This window comes from Balaenoptera borealis (assembly GCF_965194805.1).
Source record: "Balaenoptera borealis genome assembly, chromosome: 4".
Taxonomy (NCBI): Eukaryota; Metazoa; Chordata; class Mammalia; order Artiodactyla; family Balaenopteridae; genus Balaenoptera; species Balaenoptera borealis.
In genome coordinates this window covers 74,603,656-74,622,393 of record NC_138861.1, presented here as the reverse complement: position 1 = coordinate 74,622,393, position 18,738 = coordinate 74,603,656, and the positions used below count along the sequence as shown (strand labels likewise).

Sequence of the window (18,738 nt, the reverse complement as noted above, 5' to 3'; positions counted from 1 at the left end):
GTCATTGCCCAATGGGCTCATGAACAAAATGGCCATGGTGTCAGGGATGGAGGATGTGGATGAGCTCAGCAGCATCATTGACTTCCACTCACCAGGGCCAGAAACCAACACTGAGTCCCCAGTATGACATCGTTCCCTGGGGTAATCATCTAGCTACCTGGTACAAGTTCATTAAATTGGACTGCTTCCATCACGGAAGGAGCAGCACTTTGTTCTTACTAGAACAGACATTCTGGATACAGCTTTGCCTCCTCTGCATGCAGTGCTTCTGTCAAAACTATCATCCGTGCGGTTACATACTGTCTCATCTACTATAATGGTAGGTCACATGACATCACTTCTGATCAAGGAACTTGATAGGCCCATGCTCATGGAATTCACTAGTCTTGCCATGTTCCCCATCATCCTGTAGCAGCTGGCTTGATATAGTGGTGGGACGGCCTTTAGAAGACTCAGTTACAGTGCCAGTGAGGTAGCAATACTTCGTGGGGCTGGGATAATGTCCTCTCAGATGCAGTATATGTTCTAAGTCAGTATCCAATATATGGTGCTGTTTCTCTCATAGCCAGGCTTATTGGTCCAGGAATCAGTGGGTGGAAATGGGAGTGACTCCATTTTCTTTTACCCCTAGTGATCCAGTAGGAAAATTTTCCTTTCTGTCCCCTTGACCTTAGGTTCTGCTTGTCTAGAGTTCTTAGTTCCAATAGGTGGAATGCTTCCACTAGGAGACACAACAATGATTCCACTGAACTAGTTGTTGAGACTCTCACATGGCTCCTTTGGGCTCCTCATGCCTCTCAATCAACAGGCAAGGAAGAGGGTTGCTGTATGAGCTGGAGTGATTGATTCTGATTACCAAGGGAAAATTGCTGCTACTATATAATGGAGGTAAGGAAGAGTTTTTCTGGCATAGAGGAGGTCCCTTAGGGCATACTAGCATTCCCATGTCCTGTGCGGTAATCAAAAACTACAACAACCCAGTTCAGGACAGCTAATGGACCAAGGTCTTCAGGAATGCAGGTTTGAGTCAACTCATAAGGCAAAGAACCACAACCAGCTGAGGTCCTTGCCGAGAGCAAAAGGAATGTGGAATGGGTAGTAGAAGAAGATAGCTATACAGACCAGGTACAACCACATGACCATTGCAGAAACAACCCATGATAGCTATGAGTATTTCTTCCTTATTTTGTTATGAATATGTTTGTATATATATTAAGCAAATATGTTTTTCTTATCTCCTTATCATCTAACATAAGATGTATTAATAATAACTCTATGTCTCAGTTTATAAGTTACAGGAGAAGTGTGAGCACCACCCAAGCACTTCACATCTTCTTCTGGGGAACGGGTTAGTGTGTTTTCAGATGTACGTAGGATAGTTGTGTCATGTCAGTGGAAGTATGTCTTTGTTATTGGCTTTGTGTGGAAATGAAGCGTGGTTTGAGGAGCTGAGCACAAGTGCCAAGTTGACAGAGGGTGGGGTGTGATCATTTTGCTGCGTCAGCTGGACTAGGCTATACTCCCTAGTTATTTAATCAAACACAAATATTGTTTCATTGAGCTGTTGCTGTACAGATGTTTTGTATGTAATTAAAGTCCATAATCAGTTGACTTTAAGCAAGGGAGATTATACAGCATAATCTGGGTGGGCCTGAGTCTATAAATTGAAAAGCCTTTAAAACAGGACTCAGGCTTCCCTGGGAGAAGAAATTCCACCTGGGAACCAGCAGCAAATTCCAGCCTGCCCTCCCTGAGGACTTGCCCTATGGGTTTCAAACTTGCTTAGCCAGCCTCCACCTGGCATAAGCCAATTTCTTGCAATAAATCTCTTAATGTATTTTACACACACACACACACACACACACACACACAAACACACACACACACACATGCACATACTCATGCACATGCACACATGCCCGTGCAAAAACACCTCCTGCTGGTTCTGTTTCTCTGATTAAACCCTGACTGATACAGCCTCAGATATCCCTAAAGCTTTTGTTTTACCCATTAGTGCTGCCAGCTGGGCCCCTGCACTGATCCCACAGGTGTTGGGTGTTCAATAGTATGTGTTGAATGGAAATGAATTTAAGGTGTTCAGCCCTCATGTAGAGGTATCCTTTGTTGAGGTAGTTGGCTGCTGCACTAAATATGTAGGGCAAGGTATCAGGCAGCTCCCCCTGCCAGTATTCTCCGCTCAGAGTCGGGCGTTGATTCACAGCACCCTCTGAAACTCAAGTGGCAGAAATTGGCAGTGAAAAGAACCACCACCCACACGTCTTATAGTATGTGGGAGAAATGTGGCCAAACACTGAGACTTCACATGAAAAATCGTATCTGCCTCTGTTACTGCTTCTCAATATTATTTGGTTTCTCTTGTGAATTGTTGTGAAACATGTAAAAGGGGGTTCTGAGATAGTCCAATGGGAAAAACCAGAAAAATGAAAAATTAATGTGGTTTGGAGAAACAAAGGGCCAAAGAAACGATTGGTCCTTGCTTAGACCTAGTAAGTACAGTACAAACCTATTTCAGCAGGTTCTGCTTAGCATGTGCAGTCAATTTTGCTATAACATGACATAGGTATTGCTGAAAATCAATGAGCTCTGCAGAATCACAAAGTGAAAACCAAGGGCTAATGGGAAAATGGGATAGCAGCACAACACAAAAAATTTTAAGTGACTTATTTAAAAGGGTAGGCACCTAATAAAAATTGTAGCACAGTTTTACACATGTTAAATGATAATGAAATAAACAATACTCCAATATATATGGTACTTTACCTTGAAAAAGACAAAGTTTTCTCGTGGACTAGAGCATCGGACGGCTGCAACTTGTGAGCTATCGTGAGGCTGTGGAAGGGTTTTTTTCCGAAATTGGACAGAAAGCTGTAACATCACATGTGTGTGGGTTTATCTCATAACACAGGTGGCAATCTGCGGGAACTGGTAGACATTTGAGGTGTATGTGTGTGTGGGGTTTGTGTATTCCTACCCACCTCAGTTCAGCTGAGTGCAGTTTTCCGCACTCAGTGTTTCTCGTGGTTGGGATAACATATGTCAATCACATTGGAACAAACTTGCATTTTCAGAAAAAGTGTGATTACGGGGCTGACGGTGCTGCCTAAAGAGATCACCACCCTTTATCTGTACTTTCAAACTCCCAAAGGTTCTTTGTAAGTTTGGCGCAAATTCATTTGTTAGCAAAAAGTAAGGTGAATATAAATGTTTTCCAGAAACACTGCATTTGATTGTAAAGTGCTGTCACAGACCCCACTGGGGTTTAAATATGCCTCTCTACAATCTGAAAACTTCTGATTTCTAAAGCATGTCTAGCCCTAAGGGAATAGGGAACAGTCCATCTGTATACTGAGTGTCTGTTTAGTGTGAGGCATCGTGTTGAGGCATGGTCCACAGCAGTTGCCTGAATCCTATAATTTTACTAATTTAAGAGGAATTTTGCAGTGCTTTTCTTAGCCCTGGAACATCAGAATACTTTAGAGAAGAAACTGTTCAGTTAAAAAAGATTGCTAGACGTACACTCTAGTAATGTAAACTCGTGTTTACTGGGCAGTGTGCTCTGGAATTTAGGGGAGGAATTTAGTGTGTATAAAATATATGGTACCTAAAGAAACTAGAAGACATTTGAAAGAAATAGTGAAGACATTGTTTCCCCGAGTGTGTTCAGAGGAACACTAGTCATGATAGATGTCCAGAAAGTCAAGTTTGGGCAGCACTGCGTATTCTCTGCTCTTCTGGAGCACAATAATGATATCAGCATATTAAAGACCCTGAAAGGTCCCATAGTAAAGAAGCATGTTTAACTTTGTTTTACGTGGATTCTCAAATGTACTGGTCTTTGGATAAGAACCTGGTACTGACCCACAGAGCACATTCTGAGAAACTCCAGACTAAGACGTTTATGATGCTCCAGATGAACTATGAGAGGAAATTCTGTTTCTCATTTGGAAGTGTAGCATATAAATCCAATGCAGAGAAATTGTATGCTTTTATTATTTTAGGTTTAGAAATGAAAATGTAAGAAGTGCATTCTTATGACAAATGGAAAATGAATCAGATTTGCTTGACTTGCCCAGTGATTTTTAATTTTTAGAATCTTCTATATAAACTAGCAATTATGATGATGCAGCCATCAAATGGTATGTAATTATATCCATGAAATAACGGATAGTGAGTACTTTTTAAAATGAAAACAAATTCCCTAAAGTAATTATTGGATGATGAAAATAAATTAATTTAATTCAGTACTTAAAGAATGAAAATTACTGTGATCCCTGAAGCAGTGTATGTGCAGATACAGGTTCTTTCATGTGAAAAATTATGGCACAGAAATGCTGAAATATTAAGAAAATGTGATACCCACTGTTTTTTCTCCTATAAACTCAATCTTACCATTTAAGATGGTCCATTTCCACAGAAGCTGGTAAGCAGATGTTTCATAGCTAGTAAGACATGGGATCAGGATTCAGGCCAACTGCTCTCATCTCTGGGGCCTACATACTTAACCCCTAACTAGAGCTGCAGTCATTAAAAAAACAAATTTAGTAGAAATAACATTTCTTTCTTCTCCCTCCTCTCCTCTCCCCACTGTCCCAACCACCCAACAAAAGTAGATTTCTGTTGTAAACTTCTAAAATGCCATTCTAAATACTTCAATGTTAGAGAATACTTTGCGAAGCCATACTCCTTCTACATGACCATTGTATTTTGGAATATTAATAACATTGCAGAAGTGTTCTCTTTTACTGCACTGTGAAAATTGCTTTGATCTTTTAGGCCCCATCTGTACAAATATATTCACAATGACAATTGGCGTTATTCGTCAAGAAAAATAGCTGCTGTTGATGACCGTGCACTTAATCCAGTTGATTCCGGGGAGACAGACAGTTATTACAGCCCCCAAATCATAAACTGGTCATAAAATAGTTTATCGAGTGGCTATGTACAGACACACGCTCAGGTTTTCATAATGGCATAGAATTTCAAGTGCTTCATACAATTTAGGTACTTGCTTTTTTTTGGAAAGAAAATCACTTTATTCTAATTAATTCACAAACAAAAGCATGTTTAAGAGGCCACACACACACACACCCAGCCCCAAACGCAATACCATCTCCGTGAGCTTCTATACGGTGAGAATACCCTCTTCCACTGCAATCCTGAAGCACAAAAGCTATTAATGATCGAGGAGAGGTTTAACTGGTGGCTTCACACTTCACATCTTCACCATCAATTATATTTTTAATGCTAAACCGACGTGGTCATGAGAGATGATTTTTCATGCCTCCAATTGGGACTTCTTGATGAAGCTAACCCGTTCGCCAATCTGCACTGTTTTCAGCACCTCGCTGAAGCCTTCACAAAGCTTAAGGTCACCCTGGTTCTGGGCACACTCCAAAAACTGTTTCACCTCAAAAAAGCACGGGCCACTCTGCTGCTGCTGTGCAGGCTGGGTTCCCTGAGGCTCCTGGTAAGAGATGTCAGGCCTTGAGGGCTCAGCATTACTTCCTCCACTGAAGCCACCAGGGAGGGCATGACCCAGAGTGTGGCCGATGGCAGAACCCACAGCCACGCCGGCTGCAGTGGTTGCCACCTGGGCCATCAGACCTGGCCGCCGGGGAGCAGAAGCAGGGAGCCAACGGCAGATGGTGGAGCCGCTGCGGGCGGCTGAGCTGCGGGCGCTGGCCTGGGTGCACTTCTCATCTGAGGTGCCCAGCTGGCCGGAGGGGCCACGCGGGGTGTGCGGCTTCGGCTTCCACGAGGCACCTTAAATGCGCGGCGAAGCGGGGTCTAGAAGAGCGAGACTCGGAGGAGACCCCGGCTGCTTCTTAAGTACTCGCTTTTTTGATATAAAAGATCTTAGACCTAAACATTGAGAGTAAAATTGGGGAATCAAGTAAATAAGAGTATAACTCCTTCCCTGATTTATAAAATTTTATTCCCTATTAACGTTGCTAAATCACAGTTTGCTGTCCGAATGTTGGGTGGACCTCGTTGCAGTTACTGAGTTTTTCCTAAAGTTAATCCTGGAAAAATAATTAATTGCCACAGTCAGTAATAAAATAATCATAAAAATAAACTTCTAAATTTTATTCAAAATGTAAAGATACTTCTGACAGGAATGTATAATTAATGTTGGAAATGAGAATGTGGGAAATTTTTTTTTTTATAACTGAGATGTCACCAAACACTAAGACTTTGAAGCAGACGTCTAACAAAAGCTTCTGTGTTCTGACTCCTCCTCCGAAGAAAGATTGGTGTTCTTAGGACTTTGAATCTTTTTTTTTCTCATGGTAAGAGGATTGTTTGTTGGATGGAGAGTTCAGGTAGGTTTTACTGTTCTTTTACCTTCCGGGTAATAAGTAAGGCATTGATGAAGAAGCAGCCTTTCCCAAGTAATTTATGAGAAGGGCGCTATCTGACATCTGGACTTTGACATGTCTTCCAGGATGATGTGTGTGGGCTCATGCCAAGTGATTGCCCATATAACATGCAGCACAAAGTGCTAGGCTGCCTGGATTACAATCAGTCCTCAAACGACCAGCTCTACAGATAGGTCACCTGAAGGAGACCATTCTGTACTCACATGAAGCCCACCAAGTTCTCCGAGCTGAGGCTTCCATACCCTGGTGCCCTCTCCTAGACTGTCTGTTCACTTTCTGCCCCGCCCCCCCCAATATGACCAGTGCAGCAAATATTTTATCTGGTGGCTGCCCCCATTCAAGACACTTGAGGCAGGACTTCCCTGGTGGCACAGTGGTTAAGAATCCACCTGCTAATGCAGGGGACATGGGTTCAAGCCCTGGTCCAGGAAGATCCCACATGCCACGGAGCAACTAAGCCCCTGCACCACAAGTACTGAGCCTGTGCTCTAGAGCCTGCGAGCCACAACTACTGAGCCCACACGCCACAACTATTGAAGCCTGCGTGCCTAGAGCCCGTGCTCTGCAACAGGACAAGTCACTGCAATGAGAAGCCTGCGCACTGCAACGAAGAGTAGCCCCTGCTCACCGCAACTAGAGAAAAGCCCACGCGCAGCAACAAAGACCCAATGCAGACAAAAATAAGTTTAAAAAAAAAAAGACAGGCATTACTCAGCCATAAAAAAGAACAAAATAATGCCATTTGCAGCAACATGGATGGACCTAGAGATTCTCATACTGAGTGAAGTAAGTCAGAGAAAGACAAATATCATATGATATCGCTTATATGTGGAATGTAAAAAAAAAGGCTACAAATGAACTTATCTACAAAACCGAAATAGAGTTACAGATGTAGAAAATAAACTTATGATTACCAGGGGGTAATGGGGGGAGGGATAAATTGGAAGATTGGGATTGACACATAGACACTACTATATATAAAACGGATAACTAATAAGGACCGACTGTATGGCACAGGGAACTCTACTTAATACTCTGCAATGGCCTATATGGGAAAAGAATCTAAAAAAGAGTGGGTATATGTATTTGCATAGCAGATTCACTTTGCTGTACAGCAGAAACTAACACAACATTGTAAATCAATTATACCCCAATTAAAAAAAAAAAAAAAAGACACCGAGCATTACAAAGGCCCTCATCAGCCTTCTTGGCTGACCATGTAGACCAGGTCACCCATCAGTTAAATACCCATTCAAGAAACTGTAATTTAATTTGCCTTTAATTACAGTTAACTCTCTTGGTTCCAGCTCAACTGAACCCCACCAAATCCACCTTGATTTTAGAGAAAGGGATGACTTTTTTCCCCCCATCAATAAATTCTAACATTCTAAAATTCTCTACTTAGCTTAAAAACTAGATTTGTGGGCCCAGGCTGGAGGTAATGATGTTATCATAACTGATACTTTCAGAATTTTGCTATGGTCTTTTAGAATATTTCTGATTAGAGAATTTGGGGTTAGGTATTTCTACAGTGGGAAAAAAAGCAAATGATATAAAAGGAAAAAGGAAGAATTTTACCTCAGAAATAAGTGAAATGTAGCATAAGTTACTGTTTGACCATTTACTATGATGCTGTCAAACTTAGAAATCAGATGTCACTTACATATTTTGAGCCTTGGACAGTTGTAGAGAAAGTACTCACTTATTTCATCAGGCAGTGCCAAAGACCAATTCTATAGTAATTGTAATGATACTTGAGGCACCTTATAGAATTTCAATTCTTCTAACATTTCCCTAATATTCTGTGGTGGTCTTCAAAAACTACTGATTATAATTTTTTATATTAGCCTTTGGAGATTTTACTGATGGGAACCAAAAGTAGGTTTTGTGAAAATCTGGCCTATACTCCTGAATAAATAACCACTGAAAACATACAGACATTCTGAAATAAACCCTCCAATTTTGGGTTTTTTTTTTTTACCATTTTTAAATGATATGATCTCAATTATATTGCACATTTCCTTGTCTTTTAAATAATTTAACTCTGAGGACTACATGCCTAGCAGAATGCCTTATGTATGGGGGCATCTGCTATGTTGTAAATCTCCTTTCCTTTTAAGGGTGATACAGTATGTTATTTCAGGGATTGATGAAGTTTGAAGGTGTGTTTGTATTTATACTAAGGATTCCAGACTGTTATCTTTTTGTAATTGGTGATCATACTTTCTGCTTCCTCACTGCCTCACGCCACTGCTCAGAGCAAAGTAGTTTCTTCCTCACGTCAGATTTTCTGTGAACTCTTAGTAAGGCCAGAGCTGCAGATCACCAGAGGAAATGATATGACTACCTTGAACCTCATTAATGTCATTTTTATACTCAGATCTCTCTGTAGACTCTGGCCAGCAGAGATCTGGGGGCTCTGATACCCAGCTGGGGGCTCGTACCTGTGTGTTTTGTGCAAGTACTTTCCTATACACATTGTGAGTGTTCATCTCTCCTTTTCCCTCAAAACTCCTGACTTCAGCTTCCAAGATATGTTTCCTATGACACAGACAAGTAATTTCATCTCTCTGGGCCTCAGGTTCCTCACCCGTGAAATAGGGATGTTAGTAGTAACCACTTCCCAGGGTTGTTTTGAAGATAACTGAGTTAATATCTGTAAAGGTCTTAGAGCAGTTGTGCATAGTAAGGGTTAAATACTTTAAAAAAAAGATTGACCACTGGATAAATGACTCTTTAAGCTTCTTAAAGAAAAGGAAAGATCTGAGAAGATACTTCTCCTGGTAGAGGGTGATTTACACTTTCTTTTCTGGGGTAGGAATGGAGTAATTTGGAGGGATTTGTATCTGAAGGAGCAGAACTGAAAGGTACCTAAAATATCTGTAGAAAGTGCTGGCAGTGAGCCTGGGTCCTGACTGGATCAAGTAATATATGGAAAGATGTGCATAGCAACTCCTCTGGGGGCTCGTCATAGTAGATCTTAAAAGGAGACAAGAAGAATAAACTGGAAATATATGGGGATGGAAGGAATTGGGGACAAAGCTTACGCCAAGAGTTAGAAGTCATCTTCTGTTACCTAACAAAGGCTGAAAGAGAGTGATTCTCAGGGGAGATGATATATATATGTAAGTCACATACACAGATATATAAATCTTTTAACCACCTGTCTGACTTAGGTGTTTTTCTCAGCTTCTTCCGTGGAAAGGGGCCCTGGCCATCTGCTTTGTTAAAAGAAAGCAGGCAGCAGCTTCGTGTGGCACGTGCTGCCGACCACCATGAAGCTTGGAAGCCCTTCGTGGTGCCCGCGGGCGCTTGTCGAGAGCCCGGGGGGCGGGGGGTGGGGGGCGGGGGACCCATGCCCGGGGCCCGCCTCGCCCGCTGCTGCGCGCACCGGCTGCCCGACGACGGCGCTGGCGCGCGGCCCGGTGGCTCTTGGCTCCAACAGCTGGGCCGCCCTTTGCCCCGGCTCGCAGCCCGGTGGTAATTCTCTCTAGGCTCAGAGGGGCAGCCCTGTCAAACTGCAGCGTGTGTTTATCTTGTAATCCGCAGACAAGAAGAAGGGAGGCAAATTCCAGCCTTTGAAGAAGTTGTTTGGCAAAAGGAGAAAGAAAGGCACGTCGACGGCCCGGGAGGCGTCTGCAGGGCGCACGGGTCGCTCTCCCCCGAGTGTCAGCAATGGGACCTTCTCTTCCGACGAGGAGACCCTGGAGGACAGCCTGAGGTAATCACTCGCACTTTTTTTCCTGACCTTCAGCGGAGTTCCGGGGTGGGAGTGGGGTCCCGAAGGAGGCAGAGCGGCATCCTCGTGGGCTCCACTTCTGGGAAGGTGGAGGCCTGGGGTGCGTGGTGCGCTCTGTGCGGAGACCTTTCCTCGGGGAATTAGCATACGCGTCTGGCCACACTTTGTGGGAGAGCGTAGAGATGTGCGCCTTTATCTTGCTGCCCTCACTGGGGGAGGAAGGCAGCAGCTCACTGCCTTGGCTCGACCCAAGCTCCTCGGGTTGGAGGAGACCATGTCCCCCTGTCCCATTGCCTGGCGAGGAGGAAGGGTGGTTCGTACACTAGGTTTTACACCCGCGTTGAGGATGCAAACTGCTGGGGCTCAGGGTGTCACCCTTCATCCCCCTGGCCATGTCTAGCAGCTTCCAGAACCTGCCTACAATGGGGCTTTCAGTTTCTGCGTCTTGTTCTCTCTCTCTCTCTCCTCCCCTCCCTTCTCCCTCTCGTCGTCCTTCTCCTTCTCTCTCTCTCCTTCTCGTTGCTCTTTCCTGTTTTCTCTCTCTTTCTCTTCCTCTTAGAGCACAGGCACTACATCTGGCTGTTACCGTGTCAAGAACTCAGAGAAGCAGGGTAAGGAGGTACTTTCTCACCTGAGTGCTGGGAATTGAAGTCAGAGATGGTTACGTTCTGCTACTGACAGCTCAGAAGTCAGCTCCTCTGAGAAGCCCTTTCCCACTACCCGCTCTGATTTGTTTGCCCTTGACTGCCTGGCTCCCGCAAAGAACTTGTTACTTTCTCTGCAAATGATTATCGGCTAGTCTGTCTCTCTCAGCTGCCGGTTCTATGAAGCCAGGGACCAGGTATTATTCAGCCTCACCTTAGGCACTCAAAAAGTGTTTCCTATGAATGACTGGCACTGCATTAAGTTGCCCTAGTACGTGTTGAAGGCATAGATGATGTGACCTGTGATATTCTCACTGTGTTTGAAGGACAAAGACGAAAACAGCCTCGGTGGTCTGTCTGTGAGTATAGTGTTGTCAACTACAGTTGAGCCCAGATTACAGAATCCTCAGGCAAGCCGTGCACATTAAGCATTATGGTGCCCACAACAGCATTTGTTAGCCCTAAGTAATGCTGAGTCTTTTCCTCCACAGGCCTGTATTTGTTTTCCATTGTCTTTATTAAGGAAACTATTGAATTTAACCAAAGAGAACAATTTCACTGAAAGGAGAACACAGCTAGCACCAAACTAACCCAATTGTTGGAACGTCAGTATCAATATAGAATTGAGTGTTGTCCAGCACGAATCAGGTTTGACTTTACTTTGGTTTCTTCCCTTGCAAAATAGGAATGTGAACCTTTTTGCTTCACAGCATCACAATGAGGTACAGATACTAAAATGTGACCAAGTAGCAGTTTAATGCAAAATCTGAGATCAAGTCTGGAAAGTTCTCCTTTGGAAGGACTGTCCTATGAAAACACAACTTGTCTTTTTTATAGCAGGTTATGGTTTTGTCAAGTCTCTGATTTCTTGCTGAATTTTATTAGACTCTTAGAAGACCCTAGACCCTTGTTCTCTTCCCATTTAAGTGGTATTCTGTTTACCCCTTGGGGTTTTCCTTAAGGTTTTAAGTTTTAAAACTTAAAGATTTTAAGATTTACCTTGGGGAAATTTACATTGGATCAAACAGCTACATTTCCATTAAATGTAGGTAATATTACCTGTTCTTATTGATAAACCTATATTTATGAGACGTATACTATATTTTAATTATTTAATACTTATTTGTATAATACAGGAAGCTAGAAGGATAAGCTTGGGACGATGAGTTTAAAAAAGGCTCTTCAAATGTTTTTAAAATTAAAAAAATAGGAAAATAGAAGTTGCTTAAAATATATATTCCTTCTTTCTTCTCAGAAACTTCCAATTGAAAAATAATTCCACCCACAAAGTAAATATTACATGCATCACTTACAGTATAGCTGAACATCTGATTATTCGCCCTATTTACAGATGGAGAAAATGAAAAATGTTGCTTCCAACAATTCTTATTTTCAGTTCACTGTTCAATTAACAGATATGTTACTTCACATTGCGTAAGGATTCAAAAAATGTCTGTGCCTTTTATTTGCTATTTCCAAAATGGGCAGCTCTCACTAAAGCACAAAAGTCAAAATTCCATTAACATGATCTCTGGTGGAGGTTCCAAGGAGGCAGATTTCAGCCCAATGTGAGGGAAAATTTCTTAATTACTAGAGCTGCTTAAAAATGGGGAGGCTGGGTATGTGCCAGAGGCATTGGAACTGATGAAGGGCAATTTCTGCACTGGGTGAGAATTTAAAGGAGCTGAACTTTAACATGCTGTCAAACTCTAAGAATCTGTAATTCTAGAAATGTCTCCATGGCCCAAAATAGCTCTTTATTGATCTCCTTCTGCCTGAAATTTCTCATTTCCTTTGGGTTTAAAAGCATTCTGTTCTCTCTAGGTTAGAAGCCTTTATTTCTCCTAGGCTACTACTTTTAAATTATACATGCCTATGGGAAAAGCAAAACAGTAAAACAAACGTGATCAGTTTTTAACAATTGAATGTGACTTCCTTTAGTAACTAAATACAGCTAATATTGTGTTTCCCAAAGTGTGTTTAATAGATGTTAAATTTAAAAGGGGGAGAGGGTCAGTTTGACAAAGAGATCTGGGAAATCCTGGACCAAAATGAATTAAATAGGATTCTTTACATGGGACTTTTCAGATCTTTTACTATGCCAGTGTGCCCTGGGAATTTCCAAGAAGAAGGATGTAGTTTGCAGCATTTCCAAGATTTAACCACAAATCTTTGTTTCACAGAGAATATCCATGGGTGTATATTAAAGCTACCACATATTAAACTTAATACAATGTGTTTTGCATAGGTGAATTCCTGTAATATTTACCGTGACTCTGAGATTGACATTATTATTCCCATTTCAAAGATGAGAAAACTAGGGCTAGAGAATGACTTGCTAGTAAGTTGCTGAGCCACTATTCAAGCAGTAATGAGCGCATTGCTGCTATTCTGCCTCTGTATTCTGCTGCGGCCATACTAGGGAGCTAGTCTTATGGCCCTGAGTTGCCCTGCTGGTCCTGGGTCACCAGGCTCAGGTATCTTCCTGCCTTCAGCTGCCTGATGGAGGCTCTGCTACTTATTGGGACACCACTTGTCCTACTTCCAATTTCTGCCTAACACCTGGCATTTACTGTGATCATGCCTAGCTGCAGCACTTTACAGTAAGCGCCAGCTGTAAGCATGGTGAGAACCGAAGGGGCTCCACGGAGGGTGAGCTCACTGTGGGGCTGGAGCAGATAGGAAGGGGCTCAGGAATGAGGAGAACTTGAGCTTGAGCTGTCTCCCAACAAGGGACAGGACTTGGAGTGCTGAGAGGCAAGGCACGGATGTTTCAGATCAGGAATGGCATGAGCAGAGACTTTCACACAAGAATGAGTGTGACACGAATAGAATAGGAGGAAACTTTCCCACTCGTTGTATGAGGCCAGTGTTACCCTAACACCAAAACATCACACACGAAAGAAAACTACGGACCAATAATAGCTCTTATGAATAAAGATATAAAAAATCCCAAACAAAATACTAGCAAACTGAATCCAACAACATATAAAAAAGGATTCTACACCATGACCGAATGGGATCTAAGCCAGGAGTACAAGGTTCGTTTTATATACAAAAATCAATCAATATAACACACCACGTTAATAAAATAAAGGACAAAAACCACATGATCATCTCAGTTGATGTAGAAAAAAGCGTTTCACAAAATCCAACACCCTTACATGATAAAAACACTCAAAACTGGGCATGGAAAGGAACTTCTTCAACTTGATAAAGGACATCTATGAAAATCCACAGCTAATATTATACTAAATGGTGAAAGAATGAATGTGTTCCCCTTGAGATCAGGAAAAGGACAAGAATGGCTATTCAACACTGTACTGTACTATACCATAGGTTATAGCTAGGACAGTTAGGCAAGAAAAAGAAATAAAAGTCATCAATTTTGGAAAGGAAGAAATAAAAGCTATCTATTTGCAGATACCATGATCTTGTATATAGAAAATCCTAAGGAATCCACAAATAAACCATTTGACTAATAAAGTTGAAACAGGCTGCAAAATACGAGATTAGGGTTTTTGCATTTCAATGTACCTACTCCTCCTGAGAAGAGTCCACGCTTCCCACAGCCCCCCTGTTAGTCCCACTGGCCCTCCAACCAGCCAAGGGAGCTCGTCTCCCCTGTGTTGGACCCCAGGACTGGGGCACCCAATATGTGGCTTGAACCCCTCCACTCCTCAGGGAGGATCTCTGCCCATATAATCTGCCTTTCCCTCTGAATCTCCTCCCTGGGACGCAGGTTCTGAACTGATCACTTCACACCCATTAGGAAGGCTATAATAAAAAAGACAGACAATAGTACGTGTTGGTGAGGATGTGGAGAAATTGGAACCCTCATACATTGCTGATAATGTAAAATGATGCAGCCACTTTGGAAAACACTTTGACAGCTCCTCAAAATGTTAAACATAGAGTTACCATATGACCTAGCAATTCCACTCCTAGGTATATACCCAAGAGGAATGAAAATATATGTCCACACAAAAACTTGTATACAAATGTTCACAGCAGCATTATTCATAATAGCCCCAAAGTGGAAACCATCCAAATGTCCATCAAAAGATGAATGGATAAATACAACGTGGCGTATATCCATACAATGGAATATTATTTGGGAATGAAAAAGAATGAAATCCTGATACATGGTATAACATGGATAAACTTTGAAAACAATACATTAAGTGAAAGAAGCCAAATAAAAAAATACCACCTATTATATGGTTCCATTTATGTGAAATGTTCCAAACAGGCAAATCCACAGAGACAGAAAGATTAGTGGTTGACAGGTGCTTGGTAGGGTGGGGGTGACTGCTAATGGGTACGTGGTTTCTTTGGGGTTATAAAAATCTTCTAAATTTAGGTGGCAGTGATGGTTGCCCAATTTTGTGAATATACTAAAAATCATTTAAATGTACCCTTTAAAAGGGTGAATTTTATGGTATTGGAATTGCGTCTCAATAAAGATTTTTTTTGTTTGTTTTTTGTTTTTATAGAGCAGGTTCTTATTAGTCATCGATTTTATACACATCACAATCCCTATCGCCCAATTCATCACACCTCTACCCCCACTCCCCCCATGGTTTTCCCCCCTTGGTGTCCATACGTTTGTTCTCTACATCTGGGTCTCAACTTCTGCCCTGCAAACCAGTTCATCTGTACCATTTTTCTAGGTTCCACATACATGCGTTAATATACGATATTTGTTTTTCTCTTTCTGACTTACTTCACTCTGTATGAAAGGCTCTAGATCCATCCACGTCTCAACAAATGACTCAATTTCGTTCCTTTTTACGGCTGAGTAATATTCCATTGTATATATGTACCACTTCTTCTTTATCCATTCGTCTGTAGATGGGCATTTAGGTTGCTTCCATGACCTGGCTATTGTAAATAGTGCTGCAATGAACATTCAGGTGCATGTGTCTTTTGGAATTATGGTTTTCTCAGGGTATATGCCCAGTAGTGGGATTGCTGGATCATATGGTAATTCTATTTTTAGTTTTTTAAGGAACCTCCATACTGTTCTCCATTGTGACTGTATCAATTTACATTCCCACCAACAGTGCAAGAGGTTTCCCTTTTCTCCACACCCTCTCCAGCATTTGTTGTTTGTAGATTTTCTGATGATCCCCATTCTAACTGGTGTGAGGTGATACCTCATTGTAGTTTTGATTTGCATTTCTCTAATAATTAGTGATGTTGAGCAGCTTTTCATGTGCTTCTTGGCCATCTGTATGTCTTCTTTGGAGAAATGTCTATTTAGGTCTTCTGCCCATTTTTGGATTGGGTTGTTTGTTTCTTTAATATTGAGCTGCATGAGCTGTTTATATATTTTGGAGATTAATCCTTTGTCCGTTGATTCGTTTGCAAATATTTTCTCCCATTCTGAGGGTTGTCTTGTCGTCTTGTTTATGGTTTCCTTTGCTGTGCAAAAGCTTTGAAGTTTCATTAGGTCCCATTTGTTTATTTTTGTTTTTATTTCCATTACTCTACGAGGAGGATCAAAAAAGATCTTGCTGTGATTTATGTCAAAGAGTGTTCTTCCTATGTTTTCCTCTAAGAGTTTTATAGTGTGCGGTCTTACATTTAGGTCTCGAATCCATTTTGAGTTTATTTTTGTGTATGGTGTTAGGGAGTGTCCTAATTTCATTCTTTTACATGTAGCTGTCCAGTTTTCCCAGCACCACTTATTGAAGAGACTGTCTTTTCTCCATTGTATAGCCTTGCCTCCTTTGTCACAGACTAGTTGACCACAGGTGCGTGGGTTTATCTCTGGGCTTTCTGTCTTGTTCCATTGATCTATGTTTCTGTTTTTGTGCCAGTACCATATTGTCTTGATTACTGTAGCTTTGTAGTATAGTCTGAAGTCAGGGAGTCTGATTCCTCCAGCTCTGTTTTTTTCCCTCAAGACTGCTTTGGCTATTCGGGGTCTTTTGTGTCTCCATACAAATTTTAAGATGATTTGTTCTAGTTCCGTAAAAAATGCCATTGGTAATTTGATAGGGATTGCATTGAATCTGTAGATTGCTTTGGGTAGTATAGTCATTTTCACAATATTGATTCTTCCAATCCAAGAACATGGTATATCTCTCCATCTGTTGGTATCATCTTTAATTTCTTTCATCAGTGTCTTGTAGTTTTCTTCATACAGGTCTTTTGTCTCCCTAGGTAGGTTTATTCCTAGGTATTTTATTCTTTTTGTTGCAGTGGTAAATGGGAGTGTTTCCTTAATTTCTCTTTCAGATTTTTCATCATTACTGTGTAGGAATGCAAGAGATTTCTGTGCATTAATTTTGTATCCTGCCGCTTTACCAAATTCATTGATTAGCTCTAGTAGTTTTCTGGTGGCATTTTTAGGATTCTCTATGTATAGTATCATATCATCTGCAAACAGTGACAGTTTTACTTCTTCTTTTCCAATTTGTATTCCTTTTATTTCTTTTTCTTCTCTGATTGCCGTGGCTAGGACTTCCAAAGCTATGTTGAATAATAGTGGTGAGAGTAGACATCCTTGCCTTGTTCCTGATCTTAGAGGAAATGCTTTCAGTTTTTCACCATTGAGAATGATGCTTGCTGTGGTTTTGTCATATATGGCCTTTATTATGTTGAGGTAGGTTCCCTCTGTGCCCACTTTCTGGAGAGTTTTTATGATAAATGGGTGTTGAATTTTGTCATAAGATTTTTCTGCATCTATTGAGATGATCATATGGTTTTTATTCTTCAGTTTGTTAATATGGTGTATCACATTGATTGATTTGCATATATTGAAGAATCCTTGCATCCCTGGGATAAATCCCACTTGATCGTGGTGTATGATCCTTTTGATGTGTTGTTGGATTCTGTTTGCTAGTATTTTGTTGAGGTTTTTTGCATCTATATTCATCAGTGATATTGGTCTGTAATTTTCTTTTTTTGTAGTATCTTTGTCTGGTTTTGGTATCAGGGTGATGGTGACCTCATAGGATGAGTTTGGGAGTGTTCCTTCCTCTGCAATTTTTTGGAAGAGTTTGAGAAGGATGGGTATTAGCTCTTCTCTAAATGTTTGATAGAATTCACCTGTGAAGTCATCTGGTCCTGGACTTTTGTTTGTTGGAAGATTTTTAATCACACTTTCAATTTCATTACTTGTGATTGGTCTGTTCATATTTTCTGTTTCTTCCTGGTTCAGTCTTGGAAGGTTATACCTTTCTAAGAATTTGTCCGTTTCTTCTAGGTTGTCCATTTTATTGGCATATAGTTGCTTGTAGTAGCCTCTTAGGATGCTTTGTATTTCTGCGGTGTCTGTTGTAACTTCTCCTTTTTCATTTCTAATTTTATTGATTTGAGTCCTCTCCCTCTTTTTCTTGATGCATCTGGATAATGGTTTATCAATTTGGTTTATCTTCTCAAAGAACCAGCTTTTAGTTTTCTTGATCTTTGCTATTGTTTTCTTTGTTTCTATTTCATTTATTTCTGCTCTGATCTTTGTGATTTCTTTCCTTCTGCTAACTTTGGGTTTTGTGTGTTCTTCTTTCTCTAGTTCCTTTAGGTGTGAGGTTAGATTGTTTACTTGAGATGTTTCTTGTTTCTTGAGGTAGGCTTGTATAGCTATAAACTTCCCTCTTAGAACTGCTTTTGCTGCGTCCCATAGGTTTTGGATCGTTGTGTTTTCATTGTCATTTGTCTCTAGGTATTTTTTGATTTCCTCTTCGATTTCTTCAGTGATCTCTTGGTTATTTAGTAACGTATTGTTTAGCCTCCATGTGTTTGTGTTTTTTACGATTTTTTCCCCTGTAATTCATTTCTAATCTCATAACATTGTGGTCAGAAAAGATGCTTGATATGATTTCAATTTTCTTAAATTTACTGAGGCTTGATTTGTGACCCAAGATGTGATCTATCCTGGAGAATGTTCCGTGCACACTTGAGAAGAAAGTGTAATCTGCTGTTTTTGGATGGAATGTCCTATAAA

The 18,738-nt window shown here is 41.1% G+C and overlaps 1 protein-coding gene, 1 long non-coding RNA gene and 1 pseudogene across 5 annotated transcripts in view; 1 reads left to right on the top strand and 2 right to left on the bottom strand.

The window, feature by feature from the left end:
* LOC309627954 overlaps positions 1–18,738 on the bottom strand; it is a 467,251-nt gene that overhangs the window by 133,658 nt on the left and 314,855 nt on the right. The gene's annotated exons all lie outside the window — the stretch shown is intronic.
* Positions 1–18,738, top strand: part of LOC309627834 (bifunctional phosphoribosylaminoimidazole carboxylase/phosphoribosylaminoimidazole succinocarboxamide synthetase) — a 384,443-nt gene that overhangs the window by 201,846 nt on the left and 163,859 nt on the right. For all 3 annotated transcript variants that reach the window (XM_082390052.1, XM_082390053.1, XM_082390054.1), the window contains one exon: positions 9,951–10,122. The gene's annotated coding sequence lies outside the window, so the exon portion shown is untranslated. The remainder of the gene's footprint in view (positions 1–9,950; positions 10,123–18,738) is intronic.
* LOC309628485 (coiled-coil-helix-coiled-coil-helix domain-containing protein 2 pseudogene) lies at positions 1,856–10,416 on the bottom strand (annotated as a pseudogene). Its single transcript has 2 exons — positions 10,375–10,416; positions 1,856–5,808 (listed from the first exon to the last, which is right to left on the bottom strand). The product of its transcript is annotated as a coiled-coil-helix-coiled-coil-helix domain-containing protein 2 pseudogene (transcript).